General features: G+C 35.5%; 1 protein-coding gene across 1 annotated transcript in view; it reads right to left on the bottom strand.

Annotated features, from left to right (window-relative positions):
- The window catches only part of gng12b (guanine nucleotide binding protein (G protein), gamma 12b), a 52,064-nt gene extending 29,481 nt beyond the window's left edge, over nucleotides 1–22,583 (bottom strand). Inside the window, exon 1 of the mRNA XM_059571213.1 lies at nucleotides 22,239–22,583. The gene's annotated coding sequence lies outside the window, so the exon portion shown is untranslated. The remainder of the gene's footprint in view (nucleotides 1–22,238) is intronic.
- Nucleotides 22,584–22,695: the final 112 nt, after the last annotated feature.

Below are 22,695 nucleotides of genomic sequence, written 5' to 3'. Positions count from 1 at the left end.
CGAGGATGCACGTCCAAAATCAGAGTGCTTTGTATTGAGAAATGCGCGCAGACCTACGTCACCAGTCTATTTGCCTAATCTTCCCGGTACTTTACACCGTGGTGGAAACGCAGAAAGCAACAGGTCTGGGGGGAAAAAAGTTCCTGGGAAAAAAAGTTCCTGGTACAAATGTTCCGGGTAATTTCGGTGGAAACGCTGCATAAATCTCCATAAGGAGTGTCCATGCAGATTATACATCAATGACTAATTTTTTTTTCAATAACAAAAGCTGCAAGACACTAGACATGTCCCGGTATTCTGTAATGCGATACATAAAGATAATGAACATACATGATATTGTTATCGTGAGCGCTTCAAAATACAGAAAATAATTGTAACTAAACAAGCATGGATAAGAAGTGCAGTGCATAGCGGAGCGCATGAGAGACGCTCTTAATGAAAGCACATTCACTCTCTGACAGCAGATGGCGGTACACTACAGAAATGCAGCCGTTACCCCGGAAACACCATCAAAAATCCAGGTGCACTAGTGTTTAAATGAATTAAACAGCCATTCAGATTTTTGTAGTCGATGTGTTGTTCATCATAGCATCAAATACTTAAATATTTAGACTTAGACTTAAGTTTTATTTGTGTTTTAGTTAAGGATAATAATCCTGATCACAGCCAAAATAAATGCTTAATTTGCTACCATGATTTAACAAAATTAAAATGAGGGAAAAAATTAGCACGGCATGACCACGATTTAACTACAAGAAGAAGAAGAAATCTAAAACATGGCAATGAACTAATAAATCTTGGGAGCAAATTCTTAATTTTATGTCATGTGTGGGGTTTTAAAATAATCCACATTTTTGCCTTTAGAAATTATTTTTTGTGGTTATTAACTGTTTGTCACAAATGCTTTTAATTGTGCTAACTTGTCCCCAGAATATTCTTTTAACTGCATTTCGAATGAAGCAGAATTAGAGACGTGTTAGAATTAGATATGTGCCACTCACCTGCTCTGAGACTATACATCATGTGGGCTCATAAATATTAATAAGGCTGATAAGATAAGGGTTTCAGTGGTAGATAAGACTCATTTAAACACTGAGGCAGTTCTGAAGAAATGTTTTCTATATAATATACTCATCCAACACAGAGGGACACACATATACACATGGTGAGACAATACATTGCAAGCACACAAATAGCAAGAGCATCTGAACAATGTCAACGTAAGTTGTTCATAAGCTTTGCTGCTTTTTTAATGAAGAGCTATTATCATTTTGTTTGAAACCCAGTAATTGCCAGAGGTCTGTGTCCGAATGTCTGCTCTTGATGTGCATGTTAGGAGACAAGGTTTATCCTACAGGAAACACAGTGTCTAAACTGCCTGTGATGCACATAGACTAAACATACATAACTGCACATGCAACAGCACATTACACCCACATGCACAGACACATGTATTCTCAGCATGGGAAACTACTTCAAAAGACTCATCATTTAAAGTGGTTGAAGTCCAGTTAAGCTAACCATTTGCATTATATAAAGAGACACAATCCAAATATTTCTAGCATACCAAAATTGCTCAAAACTTGCAAAAATGCAGAATTTTCCTTTTAAATTTATGTGCAAAAGCCAACGAGTGCTTCTAGCTGTTTTTCTTTCTTTCATTATTTAGAACATCCAGAGACAAAAGACAAAATTTCCATTAGAGAATGCTTCCTTTATGTGGTTCATGTGTGAATGGTTCACTCTTTACATGAACCAACTAACACTGTAGGTTACAATACAAATATTTATGTCTGAATTTGTGTCTAAAATCTTTACTTTCAAGTGTCCCAACCCACAAGCTTTAAACATGTCAAATTCCTAAAGCTTTAATTTTGGAGGAATTTCTTCTGCCTTCTTTAGTCCACAAAAAAAAAAAAGAAAAATAAATAAATAAATAAACACTTGGAAATTATGCAAATGTCAATATAAATAATGTCAACTTAGTAAAAATGTGTTCCCAAATGCACGTTAAAAGCAGTGTTTGCAGAGAAGCGGCATTAACTGTGAACCAGGCTGCTGGTACAATGCAATATTATAAGCTGCACGTGTATAAATAAATACTCTGAAACATGCACCTAAACAGATTATATAATTCTTCAATTAAATAATAGTCTTTTATTTGATAATCACAATTTGGTAAGATATACTGCTGTTTCAGTTTAACTTAAATAAGAAATAATTAAAGCAAAAAAAGAGAGAGAGTTTATCTTCTACTTAAACTGGAATATTAACACTTATTAAACTGTGGGGGTGAGAGGACTGGCAAAGCTGCCCCCCTCTACTTTCCAACACATTAATAATCTCTGGCCACCGACAGCCACTGCCGCTGCAATTAAACTCTACTTATTTATGGCCAGGCAAATATTTCCTTTTCCTCTGTCTACCAAGAGACATGACTTCAAATGAACCTCAAAAAGAGAGAGAGAGAGAGGGTACAAAAAGCACCGTGAAAGGCAGACTGCAAGCAGAATTTCAGGCATGTGGAGATTGTTCCTGTGAGGCCACAGAGGGTTTGGTCACATGCCACTGACCTGTGGTCATCACTGAACATTTCGGCTCATGTCCTGCTGAAGGCAAGGGTGATGGAAATGTTTCCAGATTACATACACATATACTGTATACCAGCATCGACTGATTCTAACAGCACTGAGAACCTAACCACCTGATGCACAGACACTCACAGTCTTAGATTACTGTCTTTGTTTAACAGTTCTGCCTAATTAGTAATAGTAAGGCAAACACTATCATATCTCATATGCTGTTGGCATTCAGCAAATATGCATGTGAATCAATATTTAATCCCGCAAACCTTGCAAGCTTTCAGCTGTTAGATTCTATGAAGTGTGCGATTGTTAAAAAGAAAAGTTAATTATCGTTCTGCTGTAAGAAACAAACTTTTAAATTCAATTCAAGTTTATTTGTATAACGTTTTTTGCGATACGAATCATTGCAAATCAATATGTAATTTGAGTTTCATTGTGTGCTATATGTAAAATTAGTTGTAGTATGTACTGTAAATTGTTACCTGGAGTTTATTTGACAAAATATGGTGCATACTGAATTACAAGATTACTGAGTGAACTGTTTACTTACTTTTTAGTCAAGTCAATTTCTTTATTTGTAAAAAAAATTACAGAATTACAGAATCGATAAGTTGCTAACTAAAGTATAAATTTGGTAATTTTCCAAATACTTTTACGTTAATTTATTTTCAAATTCTTCATAATTTAGTAAATATTATTTACAATAAATATGCAGTTTATTGCAGCATACATCTTCAAATGAAAACTATGCGAGATCAAATATACTGTCTTTGCATTAGCCATTCTCCACCTCTTATTATCAGCACTGGCCATAAAAAATATTCTATATTAGTCGACCACTATTCTTTTTTATTGTCCCTCACATGAAAATCATATATCAAATTATTCATATAGTCATGTAACACTAAACTGCCACAAACACACAGAGCAAAGATTTTATTTTTTCACCTAAAATTAGATTACTTATAATTGCACATAAATGTACTAAATGTACTGCATTAAACTGATCCCACGAATGACAGTCATTGTCAGTGTGAGAAAGAAAGCCTGAGTACCAGGAATGTGATCTGAGATGACCCAGTTAAAGATACTCCTCAGATAATCTTACCACACGCTTCTGCAATGAACAAAAAGTCAAATGTTCAAGCCCTGATTTTGGCTCTGAGAGCTGGTAAAGAGCACTTCCTGTCTCCTGCTAGTCAATTAGTGACTGTAAGATTTGAACTGGCCCTTGCCCCGAAGGAGAAAGCTGCTGAAGGTACACAACAACACAAGATTCAGACACTCTTATCAGAACTATTACTGTTAAACAAATCTGACTGCTGTCAGGAGACCATGAGTGCACAAGACATCCGACAGATTCAGCCATGAGGGAGATCTGTGAATGAATTAGCTCTGGTTCAAGTGTCTCAGTGTGTGTGTTCATATCAGTGCTTTAAAAACTCTCTTCGAAACTCACTTTGTGAGCAGCCTGAACAGATTGTCCCCAGAGGTTTAAGTCTACTCCTTGTTGTATTTTCTGGGTAGTAAGCTTTATTTAATTACTTTGAAATATATCTCTCCTTTCAAATCTCTTTGGACATTATATTATAGAACAAATAACAATAAAACTATCAAACTATATAAACATATTATGCAAAATATTTTCAACAAATACTACTTACTATGACTTAGCTAATTACTACTGATACTGTGACAAGTTTTTTAATACAGAGCACACAAAAGTGTTTTTGTTTTTTCATTTGTTTACAACTTTTTAACTTATTCACTTGTTTCATTTAATTTTCATTCTCTCGATTTAGACACAATTCAACAAAAGGGGACCTTTACACAACACTATCTTCAGCTAAAAAAATGAAAACATTTTTATGCATTTTTGCAGCTCAACGCGACAAATAAATTTTAGGTTCATGTTCATGTTTTTGAAAAACGATACCATTACCACCAAAAGACATTTATCACCACATTATATGCTTTTTTCTTTTGCATTCCATGTGCAGGTCTATTGACATTTATAATTAAACTGAAACTATTTTTGGTGTTGAATGAAATCAAATCAACACAATTATAATCTATTTGGACCAGCCTAACATAAGGAATGCATATGATGCCTTAAAATGCTGCCTAGGCAGCTCGCCGGGTTTTAGAACAGAGCTATTATGTGCAGATATGCGGATATGACTGATCCAGGCAGCAGACACACAGGTAAGTTATGTCTTCTACTTGCTGTAAAACTCTGTTCCTTTGTTTTCACTGGCTCTCCTAACAGGGTTTCTCCCTATTTTCTCTAAATGAAGTTATAAGCAGGAACCTGCTCTACAAGTCACAAGATGCAGCTGGCAAGATTATTCCACAGTGGCATAAACCAACAGACAATTAGACACATTAGTTTCTCAGTCATGGAAGAGACTGTACATTGCTTCTATTATTTTAATACTGAGCTTGTGATATTTTCTATTCCCTTAGCCTAACTCTGAAAGTAAAAGTTTTTTTTTTTTTTTTTTAATTGAATACATCTTATTATATTTTCTAGTATATTCCCATATATATTCTGTTTCATAAGGGTTTAGAGAGTGGGGCATATTTGTATGGCAAACTGCAATTCACACGGAGTTTAAATGATGATTTTGTACATTTCTTAAACTGTTTTCTTTCTGGTACTACTGGCTCATCCTCACAGTGCAGCTGATTTCAGGTTTTGTTATTCTTGTGGTACATTTTGTAGGCAAAACATGACCCTCACACATAGGAACAAGGAACTTCATATTCTGTTAACAAGCAACTACAAAGTTATCTGTGGTCAGCACCCGCACTAACAGACAGAGAGAAAAACAAATCCTAAATGAAGCACTTCCTCATTTTCCTGTGGGGCGTACTACTACACGCATGATCAAAAACACCAGTACTACAAAGTCAAGTAACATCACTTCCTGCCGGGCCACGTCTGTCTGTGCTTCGAGCCGTTTTGCACGGATGTCGAGTGAGTGTGTCTGTGCGGACGACGTGGGAGAGTGTGAGTCTAGTACGTGCTTGTGAAGGGGGAGCTAAACGAATGGCAGACGGAAGTCAACCACGTTCATATAATGCAATGTCCATATATGTGCAGATGTTTGCGAAACAGGAAGGTAGAGATGTCTTGAATGGGAATGGCCTATAATAAAGAAAATGTGGTAATGTAGGCCAAATGTGTCAATTCTCACTTTGACAGTGTTTTATTTAATTTTATTTAATTTTATTTATATATTAGTACTATCACTTTTTTTATATTTTCATACTTTACTTTCATTTGATTCTTTTTTAGTTTAATTTTCTGTGCTGTTGTTATTTTTATTATTTTTTAATATGTGACAATGGACCACAAGACCAGTCATAAGGGTCTTTTTTTTATTATTGGGATCTGAAAGCAGATTAAATAATCTTTCCGTTGATGTATGGTTTGTTTGGATCGGACAATATTTGGCCAAGATACAACTATTTGAAAATCTGGAATCTGAGGGTGCAAAAAAAATCTAAATATTGAGAAAATCACCTTTAAAGTTGTCCAAATTAAGTCCTTAGCAATGCATATTACTGATCAAAAATTAAGTTCTATGCGTTTACGGCAGGCAATTTGCAAAATATCTTCATGGAACATGATCTTTCCTTAATTTCCAAATGATTTTTGACATTAAAGAAATATTGATTATTTTGACCCATACAATGTATTGTTGGCTATTGCTAAAAATATACCTGTGCAACATAAGACTGGTTTTGTGATTCAGGGTCACATATATGCCTGTATATTTTCATATTTATTTATTTTTTAAATTTTATATTTAGTTTTGGTAATTTTGTAAACTTAAAAATCTAAAGTAACTATTAGAAAAAATAGAATTTTTTATTTAATTCTTTTAACAGTTCACATCTCACCAGTGGGCATTTCATACGTTCCTAGAAGACAACAACAAATAAACTTGTGCAAACGCATATTGATGCATGTCTCTCCTGCGACACACAAATGCATTCCTAACCATACATTCTGCTTAAAAACTTCCACAAGATACCAGCGATGCTTCCAGGTCTTTTGCACATACAACATTTCCCAAAGACGGGTTAACATTCACTTCCGCTGTGCCCATTAGATATAGCATACCATTAATGCAAGCCCAGAGCACACATGATTATGAGCTCTGAGAGAGCGAGCCATCGATCCACACAAAAGAAAGACTGAAACCAAAACCGGCTGCTCTTGTTGTCTTGCAAGAAGAAGGAATTTTTCCCACACTTCCTCCAGCAGGGGTGAAAAAACAGCCTTTCTCAGCCAAGAAGAGCCTCCCTCCTCTAAAGCAGCTCAGTGTGACACTCCATCACAGATTGTATTACACTTCATGCATTCCAACCTGCTCTCTGCTTAAACATTTAACAAATACACTTTCATTAACGTGAACTACGGCTGTGTTCTGAGAAACTATGAGCACACCTGACCTGTCTATACTGTTGAGTGTGTTATTACAATGCTAGGCTAGTTTTGACAGTGAAATTTCACAAAGAATTTTGTTTTGTAAGGAGTTAGTCCTCTGTGAGAAGTGGAGGAGCAGAGCTGAAGGAGCAATTGCAGCATAACCATTCCAGCATGCAAATAGTCTAATATATTACCACATACAGTACAGACCAAAAGTTTGGAAACATTACTATTTTTAATGTTTTTAAAAGAAGTTTCTTCTGCTCATCAAGCCTGCATTTATTTGATCAAAAATACAGAAAAAACTGTAATATTGTGAAATATTATTACAACTTAAAATAACAGTTTTCAATTTGAATATACTTTAAAAAAATAATTTATTCCTGTGATGCAAAGCTGAATTTTCAGCATCATTACTCCAGCCTTCAGTGTCACATGTAACATCCAGTCTATCACATGATCATTTAGAAATCATTCTAATATTCTGATTTATTATGAGTGTTGGAAACAGTTCTGCTGTCTAATATATTTGATGAATAAAAGGTTAAAAAGAACTGCATTTATTTAAAAAAAAAATTCTGATAATATATATTCTAATAATATATTTTCTTTACTATCACTTTTTAGCAATTTAACACATCCTTGCTGAATAAAAGTATTGATTTTATTTTAAAAAAAAGAAAGAAAAACATTACTGACCCCAAATTATTGACCAGTAGTGTATATTGTTATTACAAAATATTTATATTTGAAAAACATAGCTTTTTTTCTTTTTTTTTTTACTTTTTATTCATCAAAGTATCCTAAAAAAGTATCACATGTTCTGAAAAAATATTAAGCAGCAGAACTGTTTCCAACTTTGATAATGAATCATCATATTAGAATTATTTCTAAAGGATCATGTGATAATGATCCTAAATATTCAGCTTTGCATCACAGAAATAAATGATAATTTAAAGTATAATAAATTTAAAAACAATTATTTTGAATTGTAATAATATATCACAATATTACATTTTTTTCTGTATTTTTGATCAAATAAATGCAGGCTTGATGAGCAGAAGAAACTTCTTACAAAAACATTAAAAATAGTAATGTTTCCAAACTTTTGGTCTGTACTGTAATGGTGGGATTAAATTAAATAATATATAGAATCATAATATATACATGCTGGACCTTGTGCACAGCAACTGAAGAACCCAGTCGACTTTGTTGATGGCAACTTGGTGATCTATGTTGAAGGAATATAAAAAACTTTTATTTTAACTCTTTGACTCCCCCTAGTGGAGAGTCAAAAAATTACTATTTTTGGCTTCAAAAATTATATTAACCACGAATTGTTGCTCTAGACATCCAAAAGTAAACTGTCCCCAAACCTTATTATTTTACTTAGTCACTTTAATTATGTTCCCTATTCTAAAGTGTTACCGATTTTACTAACTTTTTTGGAAATCCCTACTTTAAATAAATACTTTTGTTTAAATAATTGCTTCATATTTTACATTCTACTCAAGTCAAAAGAAGTAAAACAATACTTGTAAATGTTTGGTTTTCTAGTAAGCTGACAGTGCTATGATAGATAAATAGATAGATAGACAGACATACAAGCAAATACAAAATACAAGCATTTTTCTATATAACACTAATATCCACATGTGACGTAATGTAGCTATATCACGCTGTAATTGCATGCATTGCTGTCTTTATCCCACTAGGGGTCAGTGTTCCCCAGATTTCACTCTCTCCAATCGCTATCCATATATCAGGAACAAAAGTTTGTGTTTGTGTGTGTGTGTGTGTTCCTACTTAACCATATTTTGGGAACAAATTTGTACCCAAAAGTGAGCTAAACCTGACAAAATCTCCAAAAACCTCCCTTTGTGTGTTTGTTAATGTGCAGATGCGTGTTTGTTAATGTATTAAACATTTTAGTTTTTTTTTTTTTTTTCTTAATTAATTTAGCAAGGATGTATTAAATTGATCAAAAGGGACAGTGAAGACATTTATAATGTTACAAAAGATTTTATAAATGTTACTCTTTTAAACTTTATATTCCTCAAAGAATCTTAAATAAATGTATTGCAGTTTCCAAGAAAAAAGAAATTGAAAAGTTTTTTTTTTCAATAATAATAATAATAAGAAATGTTTCATGAACACCACATCAGCATATTAGAATGTAAAAATGTTACCGACCCCAAACCTTTGAACAGTAGTATATGTATATCCATAAATATTATTACAAACTGTGTGCTCATTGAAAGATTATAGACAGATGTTTGAGACAGAATAAACAAACATGGACAAAGAGAGGAGAATTCTTGGGCAACTTATTAACTGTGCAGGTAATAAAAACTCCATCTGTGCAGATTTTTTGCAACTTTTAACACCCATTTTGGATTGTGAAAGTAAATGCTAACAACAAAAGTATTCCAGGAGGATATAAAACTCAGAAATAGAAGGAAACACTGATTATCTGGATCAGGTTGGACATTATCAGCAAGAGGATCTGACCATATTCTAGTGAAACCAGTTTAACCCCTAAGACTCACCTTCATCAACCAACAGATGCAGGTCGACGTGAAGAGTGACAAAACCTGAAAAACACATTCTTGTAAAATCCCTATGGTCATTATTTCCTCCAGTGTTTCTACAGAGGCTGCCTTGCATGTTCATATTTAGCGTGATTTCAATCGCCGTAAAAATCAGCGATGGCTAACAGCACATGAAATCTCCAGCCTTTCTACACCTTTTCTGGACATGAAGTCTGGAAATATATTTCATCCTCAAAAACATGACTTTGTAGCCAAAAAATAAAAATCTGTAAAATTATCCATATGTGTATGAGTGCATATGACTACCCAATCATATTAGAGCTTGCCAGATTGAGTGTTTTACAGTGTTCCTTTTAGCCATGCATCAGAGATGAGCATAAGACTAACAGTCTACCAAACTATAGTATGATTATTGTGGACATAAAGCAACTGTATCAGTATGAAATGTTACATTTATTACCGTCTCTTGTAAGCAGCTGGAGCGGTCAATTTAGGCAGTTGAGGCAGATAACTGCTGACTGTTACAGTAGATAAGCTGATCTCTGACAAATACAGGCATTGTTTGTATGGTTCTGAAAAACTTTTTTTAACAAAATAATCTAATTTTATCTTATATAACCATCAAATAAAAAGTAATAGCATATTTTCCTTGCACACTGAATGAGGGCGAGTGAACAAATCAATAATTATTTTAAATTATAAATATATAGGCTATATATATAAAGTCATGCCCAAAAATATGGACACCCTTGGTAAATATGATCAAAGAAGGCTGTGAAAATTAATCTGCTTTGTTAATCCTTTTGATCTTTCATTTAAAAAAAATTCACAAGAATCTACCCTTTCATTGGATTATAAGAATTTAAAATGGGGGGAAATATCATTATGAAATAAATGTTTTTCTCTAATACACATTGGCCACAGTTAAGGACACCCTTTTATTGAATTATTTTTGAAACCTCCATTTGCCAGTTTAACAGCTTTTAATTTTCTCCTATCATGCCTGATGAGGTTAGAGAACACCTGACAAGAGATCAGAGACATTTCTTCATCCAGAATCACTTCAGAACCTTCAGATTCCCAGCTCCATGTTGGTGGTGCTGCTCTTCAGTTCACTCCTCTCATTGTCTATAGGGTTCAGGTCAGAGGACTGGAATGGCCATAGCAGAAGCTTGGTTTTGAGCTCAGTGACCCCTTTTTGTGTTGTTTTTGAGGTTTGTGCTTGGATTATTTTACGGTTAGATGATCCAAACATGGTCCATTATAAGATTTCTAACAGAGTTAGTCACTATTTTATCTGTTGGTATTTGATAGAATCAAAGATGCCATGTGTCTAAACAAGACATCCCGGACCTCCAGCAGAAATATAGGCCCACAACATCAAAAATACAGCAGTATATTTCATTGTACACATTGGGTACTTTTTATCCCTGCGATCACCAAACCCATCTTGAGTGTTTGCTGCTAAAAAGCTCATTTGTTTTGTTTCATCTGACCATAGAAGCCAGTCCCTATTTGAAGTTCCAGTCGTGTCTGATAAATGAATATGCTGGAGTTTGTTTTTGGATGAGCTAGGATCATTTTTCTTGAAACCCTCCTAAACAACATGTGGTGATGTAGGTGCTGTTTGACAATTTATTTTTAAGGTTTTCTGACCCCGAGACTCAACTATTTTCTGCAATTCTCCAGCTGTGGTCCTTGGAGAGTCTTTTGCTGCACATCAGAAATATATTCTTTGGTTTTTCTCATTGTGATGGATGATTAAGGGCATTTGGGCTTTGTTTTCCCCCCTATTTATATTTCTGTGAAACAGGAAGCAATGGCTGGATAATTTTATGTTCATAATCACCCTGGAGTCCTCAAAATTGTATTTATATATTCTGTGAAAGGCGTAAGACCAAGAAATGTACGTCCAATCAAAACGCTCGGTTGGGGCATTTTAAATAGCTTTCCTACCTGCCTGTCAACGTATGTATCTGCATACCTCTGCGCACCCAGTTCATGCAGACAGAATACGTCATTAGCGCATTCACACACACTGTGCAGACAGAGCTAAAATGGCAGACAAACATCAACAACCCGGTCATCCTTCCTGGTATTGTAGTACTTTTCAAGTTTTCTCACTGGTTAATGACACATGATGTAGCCCAGCGGTTCCCAATTCCAGTGCTCACGCACATATTTTGCATGTCACGCTTGGTTAACACACCCGATTCATATGACCAACTCGAGCTACGTGAATGAACTGTGTTGCAATCGATATGATCTAGGGCTGGGATAAACGATTATTTTTTAAACGATTAATCTAGCGATTATTTTTTCGATGCATCGATTAATCTAACGATTAATTTTTCCAGACCGATTTGATTTCGATTATCTCCCCATTAATTGACTACTAACAATTTATACATGTTGATTTACATATCTGAATGAAAAAAACATCAATTCCTTAACATTGCAATATATGTTTATTGCTCTTAAAATTACAAAATAAAAGACTGACTAAGAATGCATTACTTTGCACTTGTATAGAGATAGCATTCAATAAAACCTTGAAGCCTTGAAAACACATAGCTTACTGAAACAAGCTTACTGAACACATAGGGCCTAGCTTACTGAAAAAATAAGTTCTTTCAGATGAAAATAACAACAACTTGATGTCTAGTATTCAATAAAAAAGGTCACCCAAAATACTTGTTTAGAGCAATTGAAAGAATACAGTATGTAAATGTAAACGTGAGGGCTTTAAGCTAATACAGAGAGTGCTTTTACAAAAAAAAAAAAATTAACAGTGGTAGCCAGCAGCCTGTCATGGAGAAAAACAATCTCCGAATGCTCCACGTGAAACTTTGGCGTTCCGCCCTTTTTCTATCGTGTCTAATGATTTTGGTTAATATGCACAAGGGAGGGAGAGAGCAAGAAGCACTCGTGTAGTTTGAAGACTGTGAGTGCGCGTGAAACTCTGGTGTTTCGCCCTTTTTCTATCGTGTTTAATGATTTTGATTAATATGTTCAATGGAGGGAGAGAACAAGAAGCGCTCGTGTTGTTTGAAGACTGTGAGTGCGCGCGCAGCCGGGGCTCTCTCTCGTACGCGCCCTGTCACTGTCACTCACCGATCAAATAAGGCTTTGACAGCCGCCAAAAAAAAAATCAATGCAGAAAAACCCCTGGATTGGTTATATAACGTTGGACAGAATGTTGATCCGGCCATCGCGTATATTCAGCGCACATAAGGTAAACGTTTTGCAAACGTCTTTTAGATAAATAAAAACAGGTCGACGAATCGATGCGCATATTTTGCGTCGACATATTTTTTGCGTCGACGTCATCGATGACCTCGACGCGTTGTCCCAGCCCTAATATGATCCCTACACCATGTTCATTGCTCCCTACTCCCTGAGCAGGGGTTTACTTCACTTCGGAACATGGACTGGAATTGGGAACCGCTGATGTACCTTATTGTAGTAATGTTGTCTCTGGTATTCTGGTCTGTGAGCACAAATGCGTTCAGGGCCGTGGCTTTGGACGGCGTTGCAGGGAGGGTGGAACGTTCGCTTTCAGTGCTATCAGGCTAATGTTAGCATTTTCCAAGATCTCCTATTGCACCTTTAATAGATCTGGCCAAAAAAAAAAAAAAAAGAACAACGTCACTGACCCAGTTAAATATGAGATCTTGCAGAAAATCTCTGTAATCCTTTCACAGCCAAAACACACACAGTGAGACACAACAAGCTTGTAATTGCCAAGTCTGAATTCTGGCAGTAGACTAATTGTAGCAAGTACTACAACAACGGCATACATTCTGGGTTTATAGATCACTAGGCAACAGAGCAGAAAACTCTTCATGGACACAGGAGGAGGGGGGACAGAAAGAACTCCAGATGAAACGGCTTAATGAACATAAAGTAGAGGCAAAGTCCAAATACTACGTCTTACTGCTGATTTAATGTAAGTATAAATCACAAACATGCTTGTTTTGTCAGCTTAAAATCTTTTTCTAATTCATTCACGGCACAATTTTCCTTAAAGTGTCTATAATTTGTGTAATCTAGTTGTCCCAACAACACAACACCGTGACAAAAGATAAGGCCTTGTGGACAGTGAGTACTGAAGACGTTTAAAGAGTAACGCTTACACAAAACAATCATGGCATGTCAGCAACACCCAATTATTAATTCAAGCACAGAATCGATAAGGCATAATGAAGTTACTATCATATCTCTGTTCCTTCAAAGCACATCCACAAACTCTCATTCTTCCACAGCTCAATCATCTACTTAATCATATTTGGCTCAAAGACAAAAGATGCTTTTCGACACCAAACATCATGGCGTGTGCTGTTTTGGTTTAGGTGCTAAACCTATTTTCTCTTTTTATTACCTAGTGTGGTGTACAGTTTCTAGGCAACCAGTTAATTTCCTAGCCGGTGAGTTTGTACAGGGTTCTCCTTTTTCTGCCTTCCCATTTAGGCTATAACAGGACCACGGCATTCATCTGCAGACACCTAATTAACCAGCTCTTGCCGAGTGACCCTGTGCATCATTATATGAGTGATTTCTGCTGTCGATGCACCGCTTGGTCAATAAGCTTCCAACAAGTAGCTTGAAAGTCCAGAAATGACATCTTAGATGACAGAAACATCTGTGGCAATAAATACTTAAAGGGGTCATATAAAATTTTCCCTTTCTCTTTGGAGTGTTACAAGCTCTTGGTACATAAAGAAGATCTGTAAAGTTGCAAAGATTAAAGTCTCAAATCCAAAGAGATATTCTTCATACAAGTTAAGAGTCAACCACGCCCTCCTAAATTGTCTCGTTCTAACACGCCCCCACGTCTACGTCACGATGTGGGAAGATTTGCATAGCACCGCCCAAATGTTCACACAGAGAAAGAAGATGTAACTTTTATTCTTATTGTTGCCGCTGCCATGTTGTGGAGTTGCTGTGGTTTGTTGTGAAAGCAAAACTACTTTGTGTGGCCTTCCAAAAGATGACACAACTAGAAATCAGTAAGTGCCCTGCGAAGTGGATCACAGGATATTCTGCCATAATTCCAGTTTGAAGCGAATGTATATGTTCCATTCAAAGTGCATTAAAGTGCAAGATGTGAATTTAAATTGTATTTATTTACAGAGGTATACATTTGTCCGTGTGTAGACTTTGCGCAAAGCAAATCTGTGAATGAATGTTCCGAAGTGAGGTAAACTTCAACACATTTCCCCTGCTCAGGGAGTAGGGAGCAATGAACACTGTGTAGGGACCATGTCAATCGCAACACAGTTCAAGCAAGGAGCTCACTTCTAATGAGCTAATTAACAAAAGAGCGTGTCAACAAAGAGAGACATGCAAAATGTTTTTCTTAAATGTAATTAGCATTTGTACACATGACTGATAAATGACTTAAAATTAAATTAAATTAAATTAAATGTAATTTTAATTTAAAGGGATAATTCACCAAAAAATAAAAATTCTGTCTTTAATTACTCATGTTGTTCCAAACCTGTAACCTGTTCATCTTCAGAAAACAAATTAAGATACTTCTGATGAAATTCAAGAGGTTTCTTACCCTTCACAGACAGCAAAGTAACTGAAATGTTCCAAGCATAGAAATGCAGTAAGGACATCTTCAAAATAGTCCATGTGACATCAACCGCAATTTTATGAAGATACGACAATACTTTTTGTGCACAAACTAAACAGTAACTTCATAAAATTACGGTTGAACCACTGATGCCACATGGACTCTAGATGTCATTAATATCTCAAATAAAAAAATTTTTTAAAGCAGCGGCTATTTAGTGTAAATAGCAATATATGCTATGTACACTATAAGAGCAAATAGCAATTAGATGCTATTTACACTAAGTACAAATAGCAATGGATTCTATTTAAACTTAGGGTGTACTCACACAAGGCATTTTGAACTGAGCCCGAGCTCGTTTGACCCCCAAAGCCCAGTTCATTTGACTAGTGTGAGTGCTCCGTGCCACGCTCGGGCTCAGTTCGTTTAGCTGTCACTGGCCCGGTTGAAAGAGCTGGGCCAGGCAATGGTTCAGTTGGGCTTGGGGACGGTACGCTTGCAATTTGAGCGATAACCGTGCCAGAGCACGAAACAGATACTGTTTTGTGTGCGCTGTCATCATTATGACTGCAGACATATTCTATTACTGCTACTACACTTTTCAATTAATTTAATTCAGTCAAGTATATTTAGGTTTATAATGGCTCTGGTTTTCACCTTATTGATGAACAGGAAATGTAGTATGCGAGTAAAGCTGCAAATTATTTAATTAACGTCAGCTGCCTGTTTAATAATTCTCTAATAAGTGAAAATCAATGTACAGCATAAATTATAAATTAATTATTATTAGTTATTTGACAGAATATTAGTGAAATTGGTTTTCTCCATTATCTCGTACATGACGTAAGCATGCTTTGGCCCAAAATGTTCAGTGTAAGTGTGAGTGCAGGCCAGTGGGGCAGTAATCGTGCTCGGATCGAGTCAACCATGTCTAGTGTGAGTATGCCGAGTGAAAATAGTATTTTTCAATGATATGCTATTCACACTAAGTGCATAGCATAAAATAGCAAGATTTTCTGGTATATATAATAATTATTGCAAATAGTGGCAATTATCTGTACTTCAGTATTGTAGTACATTATAAAACAGTACATAATAATAGTAATAATATTGAGTGTAATACTGTAAAAAATTAGAATAATAATATTGAGTGTCCATTCTCATTTTAATGCAAATTATAAAATTATTAAATGGATGCATTTGGACAATAAAGCCTACATCCGCCTTTAACCTAACCGATTACTTTTTTTTATTAGTTTTATTTCCTTCATTTTTATGGAAAAAAATGCCTTTCCAATGTAATATATGATTTGATAAGGAAATAATGTTTTGGTAAAAGGCGGTTAAGAAATCGGGTCAATCGAATCAAAAACACATGCTTTACCATCTACACCACTGAAACTGAGCATCTTTTGTAGTGTTGACTACCTCGATCACTCATTGCTAGGCAAATAGACTCTGCCAACAAGGTGGCTATATACATTTAGTGTAAATAGACACTCGGAAATCTTAATTTGTGTTCCAAATATGAATGAAAGTCTTAAAGGTTTGGAAAAATGTGAGAGTGAGTAATTATGGACAGAATTTTCCATTTTTCATTGAACTTTCCCTTTACAATTGCCAACCAAATTGCTACACTAATATGATATTGATGACATTACTGTGCTGAGGTTGAAGTGCTGTGAAGTGCTCTTCCACCATACATTAGAGTTATCATTTTTTATCCGCTTAGAAAATCGCCACATTTTATTTTGTGTCACCATACTTACTCACGTAACTACTCATGTAACCATCTTTAAATAGGGAAAATGTCATGTCATATACATATATACATTCTGTTCACAAAACTGAAAACTTATTCTCATAAGTTTGTAAAATTACGGTTGAAATACTGATGTCAGGCAGACTACAGCAAAGCCTTCTGGGAGACTAATGAAATGAAGTCAATGAGATAGGTGCTCTCTGATGGTTAGACTAATGAGTTATACCTTGAATTCCCTGAGCCGATGTGCACTGGCGTAGTCGGGACCAGATCACGTGGGGTTTGCCGGGATTTCATTCAGCAGCACAGTTCCACTGAGATGAATAAACTTTTAATTAAGTTCTTAATCAATTAATATAGGCACATTACCAAATTAATTCAAAGCAAACACAGACTAAAAGCCAAGAGATTTCATGGGATTTCTTTTCATGGAGATATTTAAAGTTGTAAAATGCTTAATATACTGAATGGCCCCTCATCTGACATTGTTTGGGTAAACTAGTAGTCTGCCTCAAACTCATGCCATTGGTTAACACGTCATAATTAATGTTTTCAAAGTGCCTTAAAGCCAGAGTGTTTACATTCATTAGTAAAACAGCTATTGAATGGATAACTTATAGATGCCTCTGTACATTAAACTGCTAATTTAATACAAAAATGAAACACTTGACCTTTAAAGGTCAATAACTTCAAAACAAAGAAAGAGATCAGCGACTACTAATCAATCTATGGAAAAAGTAATAACTCTGGAGCTGCTGTGATCAACAGAGCAAGGCTGCTTAATGATGAGAATAACAGCTTCTTGGAGATCAAACCAAGTCTCCACAGGTCAGAGGCAGAATGTGTCACATCCTAGTACAGGGTGTGTTTATAAAAGAGAAAGAAACTATGTTTCGAATCATGTCTGTCATAACACATTTACTGCCTTGTGTGGCTTAATCATACACTGATAAAAGAAAGATGACCATAAATATATGGTGAAACTGAGATTCAGTGCCAACAGGCTAAACTAGGCACTAATTTTTCACTGACAGCCCTACTTTGGGGCAAAAATGTAGCCTTTACTAATGTTTGTGCTAACATATTACAAACCTGTTTCCAAAAAAGTTGGGACACTGTACAAATTGTGAGTAAAAAAGGAATGTAATAATTGACAAATCTCATAAACTTGAAGTTAGAGTTTGAAGTTATCATCATCTACAGTGCATAATATCATCCAAAGATTCAGAGAATCTGGAACAATCTCTGTGCGTGAGGGTCAAGGCCGGAAAACCATACTGGATGTCCGTGATCTTCAGGCCCTTAGACAGCACTGCATCACATACAGGAATGCTACAGTAATGGAAATCAGGGCTCAGGAATACTTCCAGAAAACATTGTTAGTGAACACAATCCACCGTGCCATTCGCTGTTGCCGGCTAAAACTCTAAAGGTCAAAGTTCTTTTTGGAAAACTTGGATGCCATATCATCCGGACTAAAGAGGACAAGGACAACCCAAGTTGTTATCAGTGCTCAGTTCAGAAGCCTGCATCTCTGATGGTATGGGGTTGCATGAGTGCGTGTGGCATGGGCAGCTTACACACCTGGAAAGGCACCATCAGTGCTGAAAGTTATACCTAAGTTCTAGAACAACATATGCTCCCATCCAGACATCGTCTCTTTCAGGGAAGACCTTGCATTTTCCAACATGACAATGCCAGACCACATACTGCATCAATTACAACATCGAAGCCTGTATGAGACAAGAATGGGACAATATTCCCATTCCTAAACTTGAGCAACTTGTCTCCTCAGTCCCCAGTCGTTTGCAGACTGTTATAAAAAGAAGAGGGGATGCCACACAGTGGTAAACATGGCCTTGTCCCAACTTTTTTGAGATGTGTTGATGCCATGAAATTTAAAATCAACTTATTTTTCCCTTAAAATGATACATTTTCTCAGTTTAAACATTTGATATGTCATCTATGTTGTATTCTGAACAAAATATTGAAATTTGAAACTTCCACATCATTGCATTCTGTTTTTATTCACAATTTGTACAGTATCCCAACTTTTTGGAATTGGGTTTGTAGAAAGGTTGCACCATGCAAGCAGTTCTGAGTGGAATTTCAGTGAAGAAGCAGACACAGGACACAGACGATGATATTAGGAATCACATTATAACTAGATACACTAGTACCAGCCAAACGTTTTTGAACAGTAAGATTTATGTTTTTAAAGAAGTCTTGTCTGCTCACCAAGTCTGCATTTATTTGATCCAAAGTAGCAAAAACTCTAACAATTTTAAATCTGAAATATTTTTTTCTATTTAAAATGACTTTTTGTTTTCTCTTTTTTAATATATTTTAAAATGTCATTTATTCCTGTGATTTCAAAGCTGAATTTTTAGCATCATTATTCCAGTCATATGATCCTATAGAAATCATTCTTAGATTTTGATTAATTACTCAAATCCCTTTCTCTACTTAACTGTTCAACCAAATTTGTTAATTTAACTGTTGAAAAACTGTTGAAAAAATGTGTTCTACTTAAATGAATATATTTCTGTCTAATGCAGTATGAAATTAAACTAAATGTGGATTCTGTTAACTGTGACAAGATGAGTGACAAGATGCTTCAAATGGTGAAGTTTACCAAATCAAGGGCTGCATATATTAAAGAAGTTGTGCTATGTGCTTCAGAGTGACAAGCAGCACTGTGTTTTCTGTCTCTTTTAGGCATACTTTTTTTATCTATCTACCTCTCTCTCTCTACAATTTTACATATAAATGCAAACAATATAAATAAATATCTTACTAAAAAAAAAAGATTACTTGCATGTCATGTGACTAATAACCCACATTAGAAAACCTTATGTGTTTTGAAAGAAAATATTTAAATATCAAGCAAATATTTTACATCAATGGGGTTCGGCAGACAGAAAAGTTTAAGAACCCCTGATCTACTGACTTCAGAGGGACAGAAAGGTATTTTTAGAAACGTACATTTAGTATTTATCTGTTCAAAAGAAGTAGACTTTTCATTTATTGATTTAGGATGATATTGAATATATATTGACCAAATGAAAACACTTAAAAGTTAATTAATCTTTAAAAACATAAATAATTTAATAAAAATGTAAATGTAACTTTTAGCAAATCCCAAAAATGAATATCCATTGCAGAGCGATCAGATTACGTAAAGAGGGAAAGCCAATGGCTAACCTTGCAACTTGCGTGTACCTGAACCTGGACCAAACTGGTTAATCCACATTCATTGTTTAACATGACTCTGACCTGATAGCATGTAGTAATCAGACAGAAAGTATCTAACTTATATAAACTTTAAGTATCTCTGTATGTATTGCACACTGCAGATTTCCTATAAGAAATAAAGTGAAAAAGTTATAACATGAAATTCTGTATCACAGATGCAGAACAATACAATATTAACATCATGCTGAAAAGTAGGGCCATTAAAGCCAAGGTGATGTGATAACTGCAAGTAGGCCATTTAGCAGCGTATTTTATGGAGGACGAGGACTGTTAATGCCGGTCTGTTTCTATAAAGTGGGGCAATTCCAACTTTGCAAAGACAGTCTGGTGCTTCTGACTCACAGCCTGTAAGTACATTTTCATATTTAAAGAATTTGCCACTGATGATTCAAATGCAAGTTCTGAGCAGTGTAGAGTAGCGTTTGGTGTTTGTCGTTTCTCCAATCACAAATGAAGACATGGTTTTATGTTTATGTAGTGCGATACACAATGCAACGTGTAAAAACACAGTATAAGTCATTATAATTAGTAATTATGACCCCACTGGATGCAACAAATGCCTCGTTTATAAAGGGATTTATTGTTTTTGTCTTGTCGAGCTGGGACACACGGCATCAAAGTATGTAAGGGGCGTAGCATTTCCGTCACACGTTTGAGGCATTCGGCCAATCACAACACACTGGATAGCTGGCCAATCAGAACACAACTCACTTTTCAGACCAATGAGCTTTGTAAAAATCGATGTGTTTCAGAAAGAGCCACAGAGGAGAAACAGTAATGTACAGTGTGTGGAAAATAATGTGTTTTTTGAACCTTAAACCGTATAAAGACATTTCATTACACCAAATACACAAAATAATGTTTTTAGCAACATCATATGAACCCTGTAAAAGTCTCTTTAGACTTAGTTAACCCCAAAAATAAAGTTTTTTTCTCTCAACCTCACTAATTATTCTGAACCTGTATTGTATAGACAAATCAGTGTTGTCTTGGACCCCAGTGACTTCCATTATATGGACGAAAACAGTTCTTCAAAATATCTTCTTTTGTATTCCACAGAAGTCAGGAAGTAATAAGGTTTGGAAAGACAAAAGGGTGAGTAAATAATGTCCCAAAAAAATGAGGTGGGGTGCACTATACATATTTTCATGAGCTATAACTCCAACCAAAAAAGGCTTGTTTATTGGCCTTTCTGGTTGGAGTTATAGCTTATGAAAATAGCTATAGTGCTCCCCACCCCATTAAGCATAGAAAGCTGGTAAAGATTTAAGACCACCTCCTGACAAAACATTTCACAGAATTAACAGCCTAGAAACATCCATACAGCCATTGTTTCAAATGCTGTACTGTGTAAATACAGTATGATATTAATATCTTGTAGCAAACATTCCCAAAACAAATAATATATAATGCCACTGAGAGAACAGACTTGTTTAAGAGATCAGTGTGCAAATTCATCTACATCAAGTTTACATATCTTTTTCAAGTCAGTCACAAAAAATGAGTTTGTTCTAGCTTTCTTCTGGATGACATGAACTATGTTCTTGAATTTCCTGCGATATGTCACGTCTTATCTTATCGTCTTATATGTCAAATGTCTTGATTTGTTACTGCAGAACATTGATGATGATCATTGTTCCCAAACATAAAGAACAGAAGAAAAGTAGCAGCTCCCATACAGGAATCATTTCTTCATATTACCAGATATAAATGATTTTGTCTAAAGGTGACAGCTAAACATCTCAGCTGATCTTAAACTGACAAAAACATATCGTAAACATTGTAGCTGGAAACACATCCATGGCAAATAGATAAATATGCCACAAATCTCAACAGCCATGGTAATAATTTTCTTATTGTTGAACATGGGCTTCTGCTTACAGCAACTATCAAACACGAGACAGATCATATAAACTAAAGCCAGAAAAAAACAATATCGTACACAAATCAGTCGTGCAACAGTGTTTATAAACATTTACACGATTATTTACCCCTGAACAGTGCAGTACATATTGAAACGCCTTTATACATATTGTATATATGTTGTCAGTTCGACACTTACCGTATCTCGGCTGGGTTTAGTGGGGAGGAAAAAAACGGGAATAGAAGACCAGCCTTGGTGTAATACTGGAAAACAGACCGTTCTGTCGATGGCAGTTCATAAAGTTCGCCTGTTACAACTGTCACCTCATTAACTTATTGTTATTGTTGACTTGAATGTTCTGAAAAACTGTCTCTGTTTATCTGATACAGCCGAACTCAGAAAACGATCTACCTTTCACTTCTGCACGCGTAAATAAGGCGGAATGGTGGGAACGGTGGAGGACTGGAGCGCAACAGTTTCTCTACACGTCTTCGGCGTGAGTTACGAATTCTACTATGGCAGAGGCAGAGCTTATGAATATAAATTAGGCCACGCTGACGTTGCCTGGTAACATTCGGACAGCGTCCAGTCACGTTAACTATTAATATTCAAGAGCAAATGATTCAGCAAATCACTCTTGGCTACTAGGAGAACG

This window comes from Carassius carassius, chromosome 17, assembly GCF_963082965.1.
Source record: "Carassius carassius chromosome 17, fCarCar2.1, whole genome shotgun sequence".
NCBI lineage: Eukaryota > Metazoa > Chordata > Actinopteri > Cypriniformes > Cyprinidae > Carassius > Carassius carassius.
The sequence above is the reverse complement of the archived record's forward strand: the minus strand, read 5'-3'. Positions and strand labels throughout refer to the sequence as shown.